Here is a 17661-nt window from a genome sequence, read left to right on the forward strand (position 1 = left end):
TGTCGAATATTTAAGTAGACCATCGTGGGTGTGAGAACAATTATTCATCGACGATAAGATCCAGCTCAGCACTTAAGAGTGGCAAAATCAACGCTTTCTCAAAGGGATAGTTTCAATAAAACATTTTAATTATCAACAGTTCGATGCAATTTTTCTTTTTAGTCCAAGGAAGGAAATTGAAGCTCAGCTTTCTAGTAGTCTCAGGAACGTAGACAAAATATGCAGCTTAGACATATGGAAAACCGATGATCGTTTTGTTTCACTGTGCGTAGGTATCATTTATAATAAACAAAACGTTTGAAGAGTTTATTTTTTTTGATGAAGATACAGGATGAATTAATTATTGCCAAAAGTTGAAGAAGAATTTGACTGCTTATTTACCAGCTGTTCATTTGAACAAATGATTTGAAGTTATTCCATATTTTTGATGTACCCTCTTCCGAAGATGATTTATTTAATTTCACATGAGATATTAAATATCTTTAATGTACCGTACCAACTGTACCCCTTCCCGACCGTTCAATCCTGGCGACTTATAACGTCGTTGCCGAGTGGAAGGATTAAAACAGGTCATAGGTCGGGAAGGAGGGTACAAAATTTATTTATTAATTATTAGACAAGAGCAGTCATGAGAATGAGTAAGAGTGCACACGAAAAGTTGCGCTCCTTGGTTATATGTTAGGGAAAATCTTGCAAAGTAAAATCCGTAAAATGTCTTAATTCAGGGAAAGAGGGAAATCTTAGTAGTTGCTATTGGTTTATGAGATAGATCGAACGTTTCCCACACAAGAGCAAAGGGAAAAATGTCCTGCTCTTAATTAAATGCATACTTGAGCCAAAAATAGATTTAAGAACAGGATGTGGCTTTTAAAAGTGTGAGAAAGTATTTCAAATAGAATAATTAATTAGGAAGAAGTTTTATAGCAGAGAAACTAACATAAAAAGATTAATTGAAGCTTTTTATGTTACATATATATATATATATGTGTGTGTGTGTAATAACAGGGCTCCAACCCTGTTATCAGTGTTGTATTTAGCTTGAAATAATTGCAGTCATAAGCCATCAGACGTTCTAAACAGGTTTATTAAAGGTAGGCTGGTATTGCTAGCAGTTGACGTCCACGCTCCCTACGGGAGGGGGAGTGGACAAGACTCCGGACAATTCCGGCACAGCTTATTTGGATCACATAATTATGAAAAGGACACGCAAAACTATGCGCTCTTACGTTTTATACCAACATAGATTTGAAGTAAAAAGGCACATTCGTACATTCCTTGTATCCTTACGCATTAAGGAAAATCATTTCTGCTTCCTTATATGGAAGTGAACTAGGGAACGATTCTAAAAATAACTCTTCCCTTGAAATATAAATCTATTTATATTTCAATGGTATGTTTTCAGCCTTGATTTCCCAAAATAGAATCTCTCGACGTTTATTCTTTAACAAAGACATTTTATGAAAACGAAAGAGTTTTAATTCTTTTATTAATACAAAAGTATTTAATTCTTGTATTACATCCCCCCCAAAAAAAATTTTTGGTGAGCCAAAACAAAAAAAAAATAAATAAATAAATAAAAAAATTTAGAATACTTTAAATTAAAAATTTTTAGGTTGGTACGACTGTTCCTTTTTCCCTAGTACAAACAACATTTTTTCAATTATGTGAAGAAGAAAAAAAAACAATTATTTACAATGACAAAAATATGAAAAACATGATTATGCAATTTATCTGTTTAGTAACTAAACAGAAAGAAAAATGAAACATGTTTATAAACAATTCTACTAAAATTTTCAAAAAAAATTTTCACACAAAAATATACAACTTTTTATGGAAACGAACTGGACAACAAGTGTCATTTAATCAGAATTTAAGATTCTGTGGGGTTAAAAAATATTTCTTACTTGATGAAATACAACTATTCTACTAAAATTTTCAAAAAATTTTTCACACAAAAATATACAACTTTTTATGGAAAACGAACTGGACAACAAGTGTCATTTATTTAGATTTTAATTTCAACATTTGTGGTTTCTGATATTTCCTAAGCTTTGATGCATGTATTTTTTCAAAATTTTGTTTACTTAAATTTCTTTTCATCTACTTTGTTTTTGTAATCAGTTTCTTGGTCATTCTTTCTTTTTCCTATTTTTCCTTTTATTTTTTGTTTTTGTTACCCTTTACATATTTTTTCGTCGATATTAACCTGATAAAGAACGCATCCATTACCTAGATCTATCTTCGAATCATTTGAACTTTTTGGACATTCTTTCTTTCTATTTTTTGATGTTTACTTTTACTGAAACATCCTTAACATTCATTTTTTCGATGCTTACTTTTTTGAAACATCATTCTTTTCTTTTTTCGATGTTTACTTTTTTTGAAACATCTTTTTCATCATTTTTAACCTTAACATTTTGAGAATTCTGCTGTTTAATGTGCAAAGATAAGTTGTCACTTTTAGAATTAGCAGAGATGATCAGTCTCTTACCAAATAGAATAACAACTGGCCCGACACAATCAATAAACAAACAAAAATCCCTGCAAGTCTACAACCCTACTAAAGCATATAGTAAATCAGTATCAAGTATAAAACTTAGCTGAGTTAACAATTTTGCCTAATTTAAGGGGGTCTCACAAATTTTGTTAAGTGTTAACTGTCCGTTTGTTTGGGTTTCACATTTTTTAAAATGGGAATATTTATTTTTGACCAAGTCCGAAAAATTAAAAATATTACACTTTCTTTCATTTTGCTTGAAAACTCTTCATTTTTAGGTTTAAAAGAAAGTTCTGAAAAATTTAATTTTTTATGTGGTTAAATCTAAAAAATCATTAGGAAACAAAGGTTTAAAAACTTAATTTAGTTTGCCGTCACTAGTTTAATTGACGTTTGAACCACATTTTTTTTCTTCAAAAACATTTTAAATGCACTAAAGAACTAAATTGTATCATAATTTTTGTAAAAAATAAATAAATAAATGAGCAATAGAAATGCAATCTAATCCTTAATAATATACTATTCCATTATTCAAAATAAAATATTTAGATTACTACTCATATCTAATATTACTAAAATTTTTAATCACAACATTGAGAAAGAAAATAAAAATGAGAGAGTAAAAAAAAAATATATCTACAGTGAATCCTTTTCATTTGTCACTTTTTTTTTACCTTCATCCATTTTTCGTTGACGAGAGAGAAAAAAAAATATCACTTTTTTTTTTTTCGCGCACTTATATCGTAGCAATTCATGAACATTCATGATTAAGATTCGCGCACATTCACTTTTTATTTCACAACTTGAGTAGTAAGAATTGTAGGATCACTCGGTGTCGAATCACTACCATGAATGATGTTTCTTCAAACTTAGAGGCACTAAGGAATTGTAGGGTCATCTGATGGGATACTTTCACTGGTTTCAGGGGACAATTTCCAGCCATCGTCCTTCCTACATCAGCTTTTCAGGCGCGACGAGGTACAAGTAGTACGGGTGGAAAATCGCCATCCTTCCTTCAACGTTTTTTTCACTGCCGATTTTTTTCTCTTCTTTTAAGTCCAAGGGGGGAGAAGCTTTCCGGATGGGATGAGGTTTCAAAACGGATGGGATGAGGAAAATTTCATCGTAGCAGTCACAGCCGGTCCAAAGATTTCCTCAGCAAGAAACTATGCTGCCGACTTGTAATAACAGGGCTCCAACCCTGTTATCAGTGTTGTATTTAGCTTGAAATAATTGCAGTCATAAGCCATCAGACGTTCTAAACAGGTTTATTAAAGGTAGGCTGGTATTGCTAACAGTTGACGTCCACGCTCCCTACGGGAGGGGGAGTGGACAAGACTCCGGACAATTCCGGCACAGCTTATTTGGATCACATAATTATGAAAAGGACACGCAAAACTATGCGCTCTTACGTTTTATACCAACATAGATTTGAAGTAAAAAGGCACATTCGTACATTCCTTGTATCCTTACGCATTAAGGAAAATCATTTCTGCTTCCTTATATGGAAGTGAACTAGGGAACGATTCTAAAAATAACTCTTCCCTTGAAATATAAATCTATTTATATTTCAATGGTATGTTTTCAGCCTTGATTTCCCAAAATAGAATCTCTCGACGTTTATTCTTTAACAAAGACATTTTATGAAAACGAAAGAGTTTTAATTCTTTTATTAATACAAAAGTATTTAATTCTTGTATTACATATATATATATTTTATCTAATAAATTTTATCTCACGACACCAATGCATACAGGTATATAAGATGGCTGGCCAGAAGTCATCACGATCCGAGGCATAATAGCACATACTGCCGCATAAGCATTTTTCACTCAAGATTTGATTGTTCTACCAATATTACTATTAAATCAAGATTGGTAGTTTTAAAGTTCTCTATTTAAATCTCCATCACAACTTCTAGGACTCGGGCGTATAACTTTTCCTTACCAGCCACAGGTAAACGGCCTGATTCAGGAAGTTAATCAGTGTTTAAAAGCAGCTCTAAGAGGTTATGGTACCGACAAATGGTCAGCAGCTCTACCAACATTGTTTCTGGGATTCAGGTACTCTTTATATGGGATTTGAAGGCAATGACTGCAGAGTTAGTGCATGGAGAGGTGCTACGACTGGCAGAAATTTTTAACCCATCACAGCTCTAAAAGGTTATAGTACCAACCAATTGTCAGCAGCTCTATCAACATTGTTTCTGGGATTCCAGGTACTCTTTATATAGAACTTGAAGGCAATGACTGCAGAGTTAGTGAATGGAAAGGTGCTACGACTGGCAGAAATTTTTAACCCATCACAGCTCTAAAAGGTTATAGTACCAACCAATTGTCAGTAGCTCTACCAACATTGTTTCTGGGATTCAGGTACTCTTTATATATGACTTGAAGGCAATAACTGCACAGTTAGTGCATGGAGAGGTGCTACGACTGGCAAAACTTCTTAACCCATCACAGCTCTAATAGGTTATGGTACCCGCACTGTCTTGAATGCTCGCCGTTTTATAACCCTAAACTTTGGCGATCAGATGAAATGGGTGATTGCCAAACGAATTCTATCGCCAAGAGCTTGGATGCCCGATTTTTGAGCGTGAGAAAATGGCGGAAGCGTTTGAGTTGGAAAGATGTAACGAATACGCTGGGAAATACATATTTTTTACTACAATATTTTTATTCATGCAAAGTGATTTCTAGATACTGGACATTAGTATTGCAGCGCTTGCTGAATTAATATAAAATAGCTCTTGGTGTCGACATTTTTACTGGCTAGCATTGCATATTGCAGCTACCTCACTACTTGAAATCAGTAAAATTGCAGGTATCATTTTCATCACTTTTCTTAGCATTATTGTCGGATCTGTGTTTTTATTTAAAGCAAGAATTTTTGTTGTTAATTATAAAGATTATTTTTGTGTGTGTATTGAATATTATTTGAAAGGAAATATGAATGACAAATAAGTTATAACTGTAATAAAACAAGGTTGGATGGAAACCACTTTTTTGTTTCTTATGAGTAAAAGGTTAAATTAATAATATTTTGCACCGTCATTTTAAGGTACGCATTAAAATTATCAACTCTTCTTGTATGAATGTGCTTTAGTGGTATTAAAATAAAAATATCAATTCACATTTTATTACATTGTTGGTTTTAAAAATTAGTTTACATGTGTTAAAGTTCTCTGTTTACATATTTTATTATTTGCTTGATGCTTCTATGATTACATTACTACTATAAATGATTTTTTTAAAATTTAGAATAATATTAAAAAGCACAAGTTGTATTGTAACACAAATTGTGCTTCGTGATTTGTATATTCAGTTGCAATGCTTCTAGTTTAGTTCTAGCTTGTTATCATCATCAGTTACATGTGGAAATAAGGCTCCTGCATTGACTGAATTTTTCACAGTTCTGACCTGAGTATTGTTACGACTGCCAGGTCAGTCTTGTTGAAAATCCAGTTTTGGTCCCTCAGTACAGAAATAGATATTTCTAGGTGACCCAAATGAATGTTATGAAGAAAGCTGATTGGACTAGTATACATTTTGACTACTTGAAAGTAATGTTGATTAAAATAATGTTTTGAACATTTTAATTTGTTTTAATGATATAGTTAATAGTACTTGGGTAAATTTGAGTTAATAAAGTATATAGTAGCAATTTTTTATATCATCCCTTTTTTTATATTGTGATTGATTAACTCAACACCTTAGTACATTATCTCTCTCTTCTAATAATAAATGTTTTTAAAAAAGTTAATTAAAAAATTTTAAATTTTAAAATTTTAATTTATAAACTTAATAACTAGAGTTGATTTGTTATAAAAAGCAATGAAAAAAAAAAAACAATTTTTTTTTCCAGTTTACCCTGATAATTATTGAACAACCCTGATCTCAGTGTAAAATTATTGAGATCTAGTCATATGGCTCTGTTTTCCTCTACCCCTATAATGGCTCTGGTATTGCAATATAAATAGTATTTTAGAATGTTTTGTTTCATTTTATTACCTAAAGTGTCTTAACATTAAAAAGAAATATCAGCACTTTTGTAATTTCAAACATGATTGTTCTAAACTGTTGTCAAATTTTTGTCATTTTGTTTTCAAATTTTTGTAGCATGCCTATCATATTTATATCTTGTAATATAAAACTTTCAAAAGTTAAATAGGTGCCTAATAAATATTTAGAATTATGAATGAAATGTATGACTGTCACTCACATCGAAAAGTATTACTTTTGGTATTTTATTTATCTTAACTGCTTTTAAAGAGCTCCTGTAAAAGAAGAATTTTACATTTTGTTCATAGACTAAAAATTTTATTTATTTAATTTGTAAAATGTACTGGATTTTTCTTATAATGTAGGTAGCTGTGGTATTTTTGATCCAAATGTATGTCTAAATTGTTTTCATTTTATAATAAATAAATGATTTTTCTACTGACTTAGTCTCTCTCTCTTCCTTTTTTTTTTTTCTCTTTGTGTTTACTAAAAAAAAATTTATAAAATGAAGAGGAATACTACTTTTAAACATAAATTGAATTTTTCTAAATATACTTAAAAGCTTAACTTCATAACTAATTAAATTAAGTTTTATAAAAGTAATCATAATTGAAATACACTATGAAAATTAAATTATAACAGAACATTTCATGTACCAAAACATGTAACTGCTTTATAGTAGTACATAATCAGGGCTCAAAGTAATCCTTAATTTCCTTTAAAAAAATAAGATAAAGAAAGTATTCTTAATTATTAAACATTTCCATAGATGTCCCGAAATTTTTGTGATTTTAAAATTTTGCTGAAATTAATAGGGAGAAAAATTACTATTTATCTAAAAAAATATTGAAGAAATTTCATGAAACAAAGTAAATAGCAAAATGAACTACGAAGTCTTCATAGCTCTCAAGTACGATATTAATCTACTTCCAGTATTAGAGACAATTACTCTTAATTTGATAGCATATTCGATGTGTGAGAGGAATATAGAAAGATCTCTTACCTCACTACTCCCATCATACTCTACTGTTTCTCAAAAGAAAATCCTCGTATTTTGCTACAACTTAACGATTTTCTATATTTAGGCAATTTTATTCTCTCTTTTGTGAGAAAGAAAACACATTTTTAAGAAATATTTCTTTTTTCACTTAAGTACAGGAACTACTAAAACTATTAACAATTGAATATCTGCGAATTCATGTTAGCATTGTACAGTGGACCAAAAAAAAAAAAAAATAATTATAATAACTTTCCCTCATAACCACCCTCAATAACTTTCGTTCTAATGATCTGATTTTCACATACTAAGTGTCAATCTTAATGGTTCCTGAGGGTGACCTCATATATGAAAATTATTTAGTGCTAACTATTAAGTTTCGAAATCGGACACAGAAACGTACTTTCTCTGAATAAAAAAAATTTTTTTTTGCATATTTGGATATTTATCCGTTTGTTTATAAATTATTCATAATTTTAATTCGGTTTTTTATAAGTACTGAATGGTCAATACTTTACTATAGGTAAAATTTTACAACTCATCAAAGGTCTTAAAAACCAAATTACTTTTAGGCAAACTATAAAAAATAATAGGCTCCATGAACTTTTATTTTACAAAAAAATCTGAAATGTAGTTTAACATAAATTTACAAAAAAATAGAGGGTTCGTTTAAAAAGTTAATAATGCAAATAGTTTTGAGAAACTAATTTTTTTTTGCAACAATACATGAAAAATTTAAAAATAAAATCAGATGCTGATTACAATTTAATACACTTTTGTAATAAGGAATTTATTTCGAAATATATACCTTTAAATTACGAATTTTCAACTTAAAAATACAATTTATTTGCCTCAAATGCCATGTTCCAGCTGTATAATACGACATATTCAATACCCAACTAATTTCTGTGATGGATTTTCCATTTTTATATAGTGCCACTATTTTTTCTTTTAGAATGTATCAGCAGTGGAACATTATTTTCTCTACTAAAATTAAATTCAATTAAAATTAGTAAAACTCCAATAAAAACTTGCAAATCTCTAAATAATCTACAACGGCAAAACTCAACGAAAAACTCTAAGTAAAATTTACTCTGCAATTTACTAGAACCTTCAGGGCATAGACGTCAATTTTTGGCGAATTTTAATTTTGTCAAAGATTTGAAATTCTTTTTATTTATTTTCTTAAATTTGAAATTTAATTTAGAAAAATTAAGTTTTTATGCTTGTAGTAGTCTGTATCTTAATATTTTAACAGGACTTATATTGTCCTTAATAAATTAAGAAATCTGTAGCATTAGTGTCGTAATTATAAAGTTAAAATTAAAATTTGAAAAATCACACATTTCGTTACCACGAATTTACAAGTTTTTGAAATTAAATATTGAATGTTGTGGTGAATATAAACATAATAAAATACTTTTTAGTTTTGCTGCCACATGTTTAACTTCTTAAGGACCTAGATGGCTATTTAGCAAGAACTGAACAGGATAGTTTATCTCCATTACTATAGCCAACCAAATTAGCAAAAACTTATTTACAACCATTACCTATTTTTCGTTTTTAATATACTTTGAACCTATAGAAAATTGAAAATTATCTTATTTCCAATGTAACATAAACTTGTTCTATCTTTCAAAGAGAAAAGGAAATACTGAAATGCCAGCAAAATATGACATGTAAGAGGATGATACTGAATTTTATTGTCAAATCTAATTTGTTCCGACTTATAACAATTTTGTCAGAAAAAATCTGTTGAAATATTAAAATGTTGCAAGTTATATATCTCACATTCTGATTTTATAATTAAAATCAGAATTTAAAGCAATATAATTAGCTTTCCAAAACATACTGGTTAATTGATTTAATAGCCTTCATTTGATTATTTGTGTAGATTAAATTACGCAGATTAAACTTATATTTAACATAGTAGAGGAAAGAAATCTCTACAGTTGTCAAAACTGCTATTGAAATATGTGAAATGTTGCAATAAGTTTTTACTGATACGTTATTGAACTAATAAATGAACACATGGTTTATTTAGTATAACAATTAAGGTTGTAATAAAAAATAAACTTCTCCAGATATCTTGATAATTTTATTTTATCCGTCTTGATTACTTTATGTATTATTTTTAATAAATTATATATTAATGTCTTGTCTGCAACCAATCTTCTCTTATTTTAATAGTCATTAAGTTGATTTAAGGAGAAATTTAAGAAGAAGACATTACGGATAGAAACAAAATTGACAAATGGGTTGCATGTAAAATTATCCTCATTTGTCCTGATAATTAGTTTTCAGTCATCTCTTCAGAACATCTTTTTCTGTATCAACACAAACAAAGATTTTGTAATAATCGATTTGAAGAATCGAAAGATTTTGAATTTTGACCAAGCATCTTTTTATTTTACAAAATAATGCTAGTAAAAGAAGCAAAATCTAAGAAATCATACTTGAGGACCGTCCACTATTTATATACAAAGACAATTTAAGCAATTTAATTTTAACCAGTTTATGACATCACATTATTAAATTCACCCCCGCTATTAATATTTAATCCGATAAATGTTTCCTATCTTTAAACATTATAAGTAGCATTCAAACTTAGGAGATAACTTTATTTCATTTTCATCACGCATAAAAAAGTACTTTTAAGTACTTAATTCATAAGATACATATACAAATTTTACTTAGTAAGTAAAATTTGTATTTACAGTACAGTGTAAGATACATATACAAATTTTACTTAATTAAATACGTAGTAAAATTTTTGAGATATTTTAGCTTTAAAAAAGGACTTTTATGTCTTCCTTTTAGCCATGTTACTGAAAACGTTAAACTTTTAAATTACCGGTATAGGAATTTCCATTATGAGTATGTATTTTTCATTGTTCTTGGTAGTGCATAGAAGGAGTTACTCGGTCTTCTTTTAAAATCCTGAACTGTGCCTCAAGAACGATTGCAAAATCCACTTTTTACTTATGGCCGGGGTAGCATGGTCGGTAGGGTGCTGGGCCCATGTCCGAGAGCTCGTGGGTTCGAACCTCACCGGCCGAAGTCTCCCCGTGTAGTTGGTGACTGATACACGTTAAATTCTGCCGTGTCGCAAAGTCCTCCATGTTCCCATAACAAATCAAAACCTCTGGGGGTACTAGATTGGAGATCGATCGTTCTCGGATTCAAGTCAAAATTACGATCTGTGGATGAATGAATGGGTCCTCCTTATAAATGGGTGTTATGTATGGTGTGGCAGAAGTCGAATTCTTGGTCACAGATGGCGCCACTGAAAAATAAGAACAATCGCACCCCCTATGCCTAATTGCATACGTCAGCAACAACACCTGTTCTTCGTATGGAGTAAAAAAAAGTAAACAATGAATATATCAATGTTTAATTACACTGTGGAATACGCGCAAAACAGAAAGACATAACAACACAATTGAAAAAGAAAAAATTATTTAAAATTTTTTATTTAGTATTTAATATGGCTCTAAAGTGTGACTTTACATAATTATAATGAGCGAAACACATTTTCAGTTGTTCATTATGATCAAACTTGGTCATGTAATACACGAAAAAGATTTGCTAGATTTTTAAGAAACATATTATTTTACATAAAATGGTTTAATTAAAAAATATAACTAAATGTGTTAATTTATATCAATTTATTTTAGAAGTTAAAACCCAATTTTCAAGCTGAAATAGTATAGCTGAATAGTACTCAAAGAATATTTGGCTAGAAATTTTTCTTTCTCCAGATATATCAGATATTTTAATATAACATACTAGAATAAGTTATTAGTAAAATAATAAAATCACAGGAACCCAAGTACTTAAGTTTTTGAATTTTAACACTGAATAAAAAGTTCATGTTTATTTCATCATTCTGATATTTTCGCCATTACAAATACAATACTATTTGCTCTAATTTCATTCAGATGTTGACAAAAGACAACCTAATGACCCGTCAAAGTTTCTAACAGTAATGTAGAAGAGTCAGAAGATGTAAGAAGTTCTCATTTTTCACTTCAAACTGTAAGAAGGGAAGCAGAAAATAAACCAGTTTATTGAATCAAAATATACAGGCAAGTTCTTCATAATTCCAAATTTTCGGCGTATCAGTTTTATAATAAAGCGTTTACTCTGGTTTTTGGAGTGGTTAGTAGTGGTATTAATGTTGTTTTTTTTCTTTTTTCTTTTCTTGCTTGAATAAAAGTTTGAGAAAACAATCATATTTTGCATTACACGTAAAGGGGAACCACGAAAATATGTTTCAGATTGCTTGATTCCATTTAAAAGTTCAGTAATCGCAATGAATTTTTTTTTATAATGAATCATTTTTTTAAAATTATCTTTGAGAGACTTCTTTGTGAATATAACGAGATGTTCTTCAGATTTTTGTAGTTCTTAACTCAACCCGAAAATCAAAGTAGCTCGCTATTTAAGTATCGGAATAAAACCATATTTATGAAAGTTATAAAAATAATTCATTATAATCAAGATTAAATTGAAATTAACATTATCAAATTTTGCGTTACACGCTAAGAAAAACAAACGAAAATGTTTTTCAGATTGCTTTTATTGGTACATAAAATAAAATAATTTGCACTTTAAGCATCGGAGCAAAATTATGTTTATGAAAATTAAAAGATTAGTTTCTTTTAATTAAGATTAAATCAAAATAATCGCATTTTGCGTTACACGCAAAGGAAAACCACGAAAATGTTTTTTTTTTTAAAATTGCTTGGTGATAGTAATAGGATTCAAGCAAAATGTTCATCATCATCTCAATGAAAATATTTTTTACGAACAGCCATTTTTTAATTATTATTAACTTTTATAGATAGGGTACCATATTTCTGAAAAGAACGAAAAGCTCTTCTTATTAACTAAACCCAGAAATTAATGTCAGTCGAAAAGTGAGTTAAGTATCGAAGTACAATTGCTATAAAAATAACCTATTTTAATTGAAAGTATAAAATTTTTTGTTACACGCTAAGGAAAACCACGAAAATGTTTTTTTAAATCACTTTTATCGGTAATGGGATTCTAGCTAAATGTTTATTATCTAAAAGAAATTATTTTTCAAAAACCAACCTTTTTTTTTTTCATCCTTGTGAAGCTTATCATCTTTGTGAATGTAACGAAACGCCCTTATTATTTTTAATCCTATTCAGAAATCGAAGTAATTAACAATTTAAGTATCTTAATACAATCATATTCATGAAAGTAATTAGAATAGTTTATTTTAATGAAGATATTATTATTTATTTTAATTATATTAAAATAATCAAATTTGCGTTATATGCAACGGAAAACCACGAAAAAATCTTTTAAATTGCTCAATGGTAATAGTTTTCCAGCTAAATGTTGATTATCGCAATGAAATTCTTCTTAATAATCAATAATTTTTTTTTCATCCTTGAAAAACAATCTGTCATCTTAGTGAATATTCTGAAACACTCTTCTTATATTAATATTTTTCTACGCAACCCAGGAATCAAAGTAGCTTGTAATTTAAGTATCAGAATAAAGGCATACTTATAAAAGCTATTGTAGTAACCAAATTCTGCGATACGAGCTAAGGAAAAGCAAGAAAGCGTTTGTCAAATTTTTCGAAATGCTCATTATAGCAATGAAATCATTTTTAATAATCAATGATTTTATCTTATCATCTTTTATAGCCATCTTTGATATATAAGGAAATGATGTGAATTGCTCTAAAAAAAATTTTGTACGTTTTTGTATTTTTGTACACAACCCAGATATCAAAGTTACTTGTAATTTAAATACAGGAATGAAATTATATTTTGAAAGAACTTTTTAAATGAAAATAATTAGAATTTGCATTACGCACAAATGAAAACCATGAAAAGGTTTTAATAACAAACTAATTGAACGCTAGCAGACAATTATGAGACTAAATCTCAACAATTATTAACATTTTCCAATTTACTGTTCTTCATGAAATTAAATGTTTTGGTCAGCTTAGATTGTTCTTGATTGTAGATTGACTGTTCTTTATTTTATTTTAATTATTTATTTTTTAGTTATATTTATATGTTTTTAATAAGTACTTAAATTATTTTTTTTTATTTATTTATTTCAAGTATTTGAATTTCAGAACAATATAAAAATCAATTTTTAAGATTATATTAATTTTTTCATTTTAAAATTTACAAACTATAAATCTTTAAAAAATTTGAAAAAATGTGTTCAGATTTTTTTGGCACAGAGACAGAATGTTATTATTTATTATGACAATGTATAAAAATCAAATGAGAAAAAATAGAGTAGAGACCAATTATGTCAAAGTTCACCCTGACATCCGTTTGGTATAGTGATTGATCTTTATGTCTTTGTCTGAGTACATACAAGGAAAGGAGGGGATACAAGCATCTATATTCATTGTCTACGAAGTGCTTCGATTGGTTCGAATAAATTATCAAACCGAACATGCGCAGTAGTAAAATTACGCCAAACAAAAATGCTAAAAATGCCATTCTAGTAATCCTGACAATACGATTAAGCAATAAAGATGAAAACGATGATGCAATTGACCAATCAAATGCCTCTATTTATTAAAAGGCGGGCAGCCAAGCAACAGCCTATGGTACCAACCACTTGTCAGTACCTCTACCAACATTGTTTCTGGGATTCCAGGTACTCTTTATATAGGACTTGGAGGCAATAACTGCACAGTTAGTACAGAGAAAGGTGCTGCAACTGGCAGAACTTTTTAACCCATCACTAGCACAACCGTTTCCTCTACAGCTAATAAGGGACTTTAAATTTTATTTTGAGAGAATCGGCCCAGTGCCGGTGTCAAGCCATGAGCAGAAAACCATCTTTGTCCATCCTCATCTAACGGACTGCACACATGCCTTTACTCGACCTGATGGAGTTCAAACAAGGTTTCTTCGTGCTCTGTAGGATGGCCAGTGACCAGTTAAAGGTTCTTTAGAAAAATGACAAACTTTTCGACATAGATGTTAAAGGGGCTAAAGAGATATTGTTCTAGAGTCTAGAGCAATGTCTAGTCTAGTCTGTTTAGTCTAGACAGATTGAAATTGTCCTGTTCATGTAGAGACAAGACGTTTCATCGACATGACATTTCATCGTCTACAGGTTCATTTCGAGAACAAGCCATTTGGTCGACAGGGTCATTTCGCCGACAAGGTAATTTCCTCGACAGGGTTGTTTCGTCAACAGGTTATTTCGTCAAATTTTTCAATTTGAAATTACTTACTCTTTATGTTGAACTACATTACATTACAAAAACTGAGCTTTCGTTCAATTAGTGTTTTTAGTGGTATTTTATTGAAATTTCGTTCTAAGACTGTTTGCTTATGTTTAGTTTTTGAAGATTATAAATTATATATAATAGATTAACACCGCTATGCAATTACTATAATTGTTGTAAATGCGTCTTAATAAATGAAGAAAGAAAAGTTCAGAAAAAAATAGACTGAATTTTGCTTTTTCGGTAATTTTTCTTTTCAACGAAATATTGAATACGATATTATTTGATATTGAAATAATTTTCGAAATAATTTCTTTTAAAATTCCGATTTCTTTCTTTTTTTTTTAAATAAATGGATAGTCAGTTGGGGAGGTTTTAACCGAGATCGGTTGATGTACCAACATTCGCTTTTTTCATATCTAAATTGCAATAGAACGAAGCACAATAATTGTCCTCTCAGATCATAAGTATGATTCTTTGACTTTTGTCAACAATATATTGTAGCTCTAGTGTGACGTTAACAATTCAACGATAATTAGAATTAAATCAAATAAGATATCGTGAGAATTAAAAGTAAGTAAATTATACTAAAGTGGCGAAAATGACGACTATTTTTTTTTTTGGGGGGGGGGGCTCTATTTTTGGTTGTAAATATTTTTTCTCTCTCATCAACGCACACGTTCTCATAGCCTGGTAGCGCCATCTAAATTCCAGAAACAGAACTACAAAATCAAATGCAACAAAACTTTTATATGCTTTTAAAAATAATTCACAACCTAATTTTCCAAAAATAAGCATTTTAGGTTCTGACTAACAAGATTCTTAAATGTCGTGAAACATTTTGAGACCCTTAGTACGCTATTTAATCTGTGTAACTGTTCGGAGGATTTTAACATTACAGGTATACGGCTTTAGGAGCACCTTAAATAATTGTGTTTTCATAAATAAAGTGATTCGAATGGTATCCTGTGAATATATTTAAAATATGTGATTTCGAATCATTTACATTCCAATTTTTGCAAGACAATTCGAAATTGAACGCGGTTTCGTATTTGTTATTTCTTTGTATGCAAATTTAAATATACTGTGCTTATTTTAGTACTAGCCGCTAAAGGCGGCCAGCTGTCCGCCACGCTAACGGTTTTCACAAATAAAGTTTTTTAAAACATAGCAGGAAATCTGAAAATTAGTGGACAATTAAAGTGTTCCTGTCCTGCAATTTTGTCTTCATATCCAGTTCTGTTGCAGATGTGTTATAGCTCTTGAGGATGTTTGAAGATGTAACTTTGGTATGGTAACATAAGGCCTATGGTAACCTAAGGCCTATGGTAATCTGACCTATAATATAACTATCAGGTGTCTACCCTTCTTCTTCTTCTTTGAGAATCTCTTAATATCCTTTTCTTTGATAAAATACAAAGTTGTTTGGAAGGCGGTTCTGCCATCATGTCAGTAATCGGGTTTTTAAGAAGTCAACGAATACTTTAGAACATACTATGAAAGCCAATCATGAAACTTCAGTATTAAAATCTAAGTGCTTACCTGCAAACTGAAACTTTCTGAAATAACTAATTACATTTAATAAAAACTGTTAAAATAAAGAATAGAAAAACCAAAGAGATCCAAGGTAAGTGTGATCGTTCCTTCAAAAACAATTTAATTCCTATTTTATATATTATATGGCTACAACGCTTAAGGAAAAAAACTAAAATGCTAAATACATGAAAAGAACACAAAAACGGGGAAAAATATACTTGAGGGTGCCCCTTGGCGAAATCGGCGACTTATGTTTGGCGTCTTACTTGGTTGCCAGAACTCCGTGGTAACAGGAATTGCGGCCAAAACATAGTGATATTTCAATGAAACAATTGAAAATTTAAACAAAGCTTTTTAAAATAGCAGGGAACAGAATAGAATCAAAATTAATAAACCCACTAAAATGCATTTTGAATCGAAGCAAAAATTAATGGAGTAAGCACAGAAAGAAAAAGAGAAAAATAACTCACTTCTTCATTAAGCTTGAATATCTTCAGATTTTGGTGCACAGAATTCTCTAATTGCAGTTAGGTACTGTCTAAACTACGATTCCTTTCTAATAGATCTTTTTATGATGGGAGCATTTGAACCTTTCACACGACCCATTCAAATCCATCTGATCAATCTTTACGTTCAACCAGAGACATCTTTCCCACAAACAGGACATTTATATCTATTACTAATTAAACCTTCATTCATACACCAGTCAATCACTACTTTTTTTCCTTTGTTATTCAAATCGTACAGAAACTTAAGATTTGTCTTATTGACAGTATTCATTTTTAGTACCAGAAGCAAAAGTAACCTTACCAGCCAGTATCCAAAGTAGAACTAACGGATCTCTGAAATTACATTTAAAAACAACGCTAAATTCTTAACCAATCAGAATCACGATTAAAATCTAAACCAATCAGAATAACGATTGGTTTTCAACATCGCCCAGCTTGGCGATCAACCTCGATCACAACTTGGCGGGGGCACCCTCAAATATAGTCTACCCCAAAAACGAATTAATTTTTTATGGTATCAATTTCTATTTCTATATAATTTTTTATGGTATCAATTTCTATTTCTACATTGCTACAAAAATTATCGTCTTCGCTTAAGAAAAAAAAATAGAGCGTGGAAAGAAGAAGAAAAACTTTTTATAACAATTATGAACAGCGACAAATAAATCAAAGCAAAGCGTTCTATTTACATATGGAATATGTTGCCACATTTTTAATACAAAAGTTAAACTTTTCTCCACTTTGATAAATGTAAACAAATGCGAACCTTACAATTAAATTATTAATTCCTTCGTATATTATTGGTTTAAGTTGTCGAAATTTAATATTTCAATTGTAAGGCTGGCATTAGCATACATTTATAAGAGATATGCATT

Source organism: Parasteatoda tepidariorum, chromosome 8 (assembly GCF_982258835.1).
Source record: "Parasteatoda tepidariorum strain Cologne lab strain chromosome 8, Ptep-v5.0, whole genome shotgun sequence".
Classification (NCBI taxonomy): domain Eukaryota; kingdom Metazoa; phylum Arthropoda; class Arachnida; order Araneae; family Theridiidae; genus Parasteatoda; species Parasteatoda tepidariorum.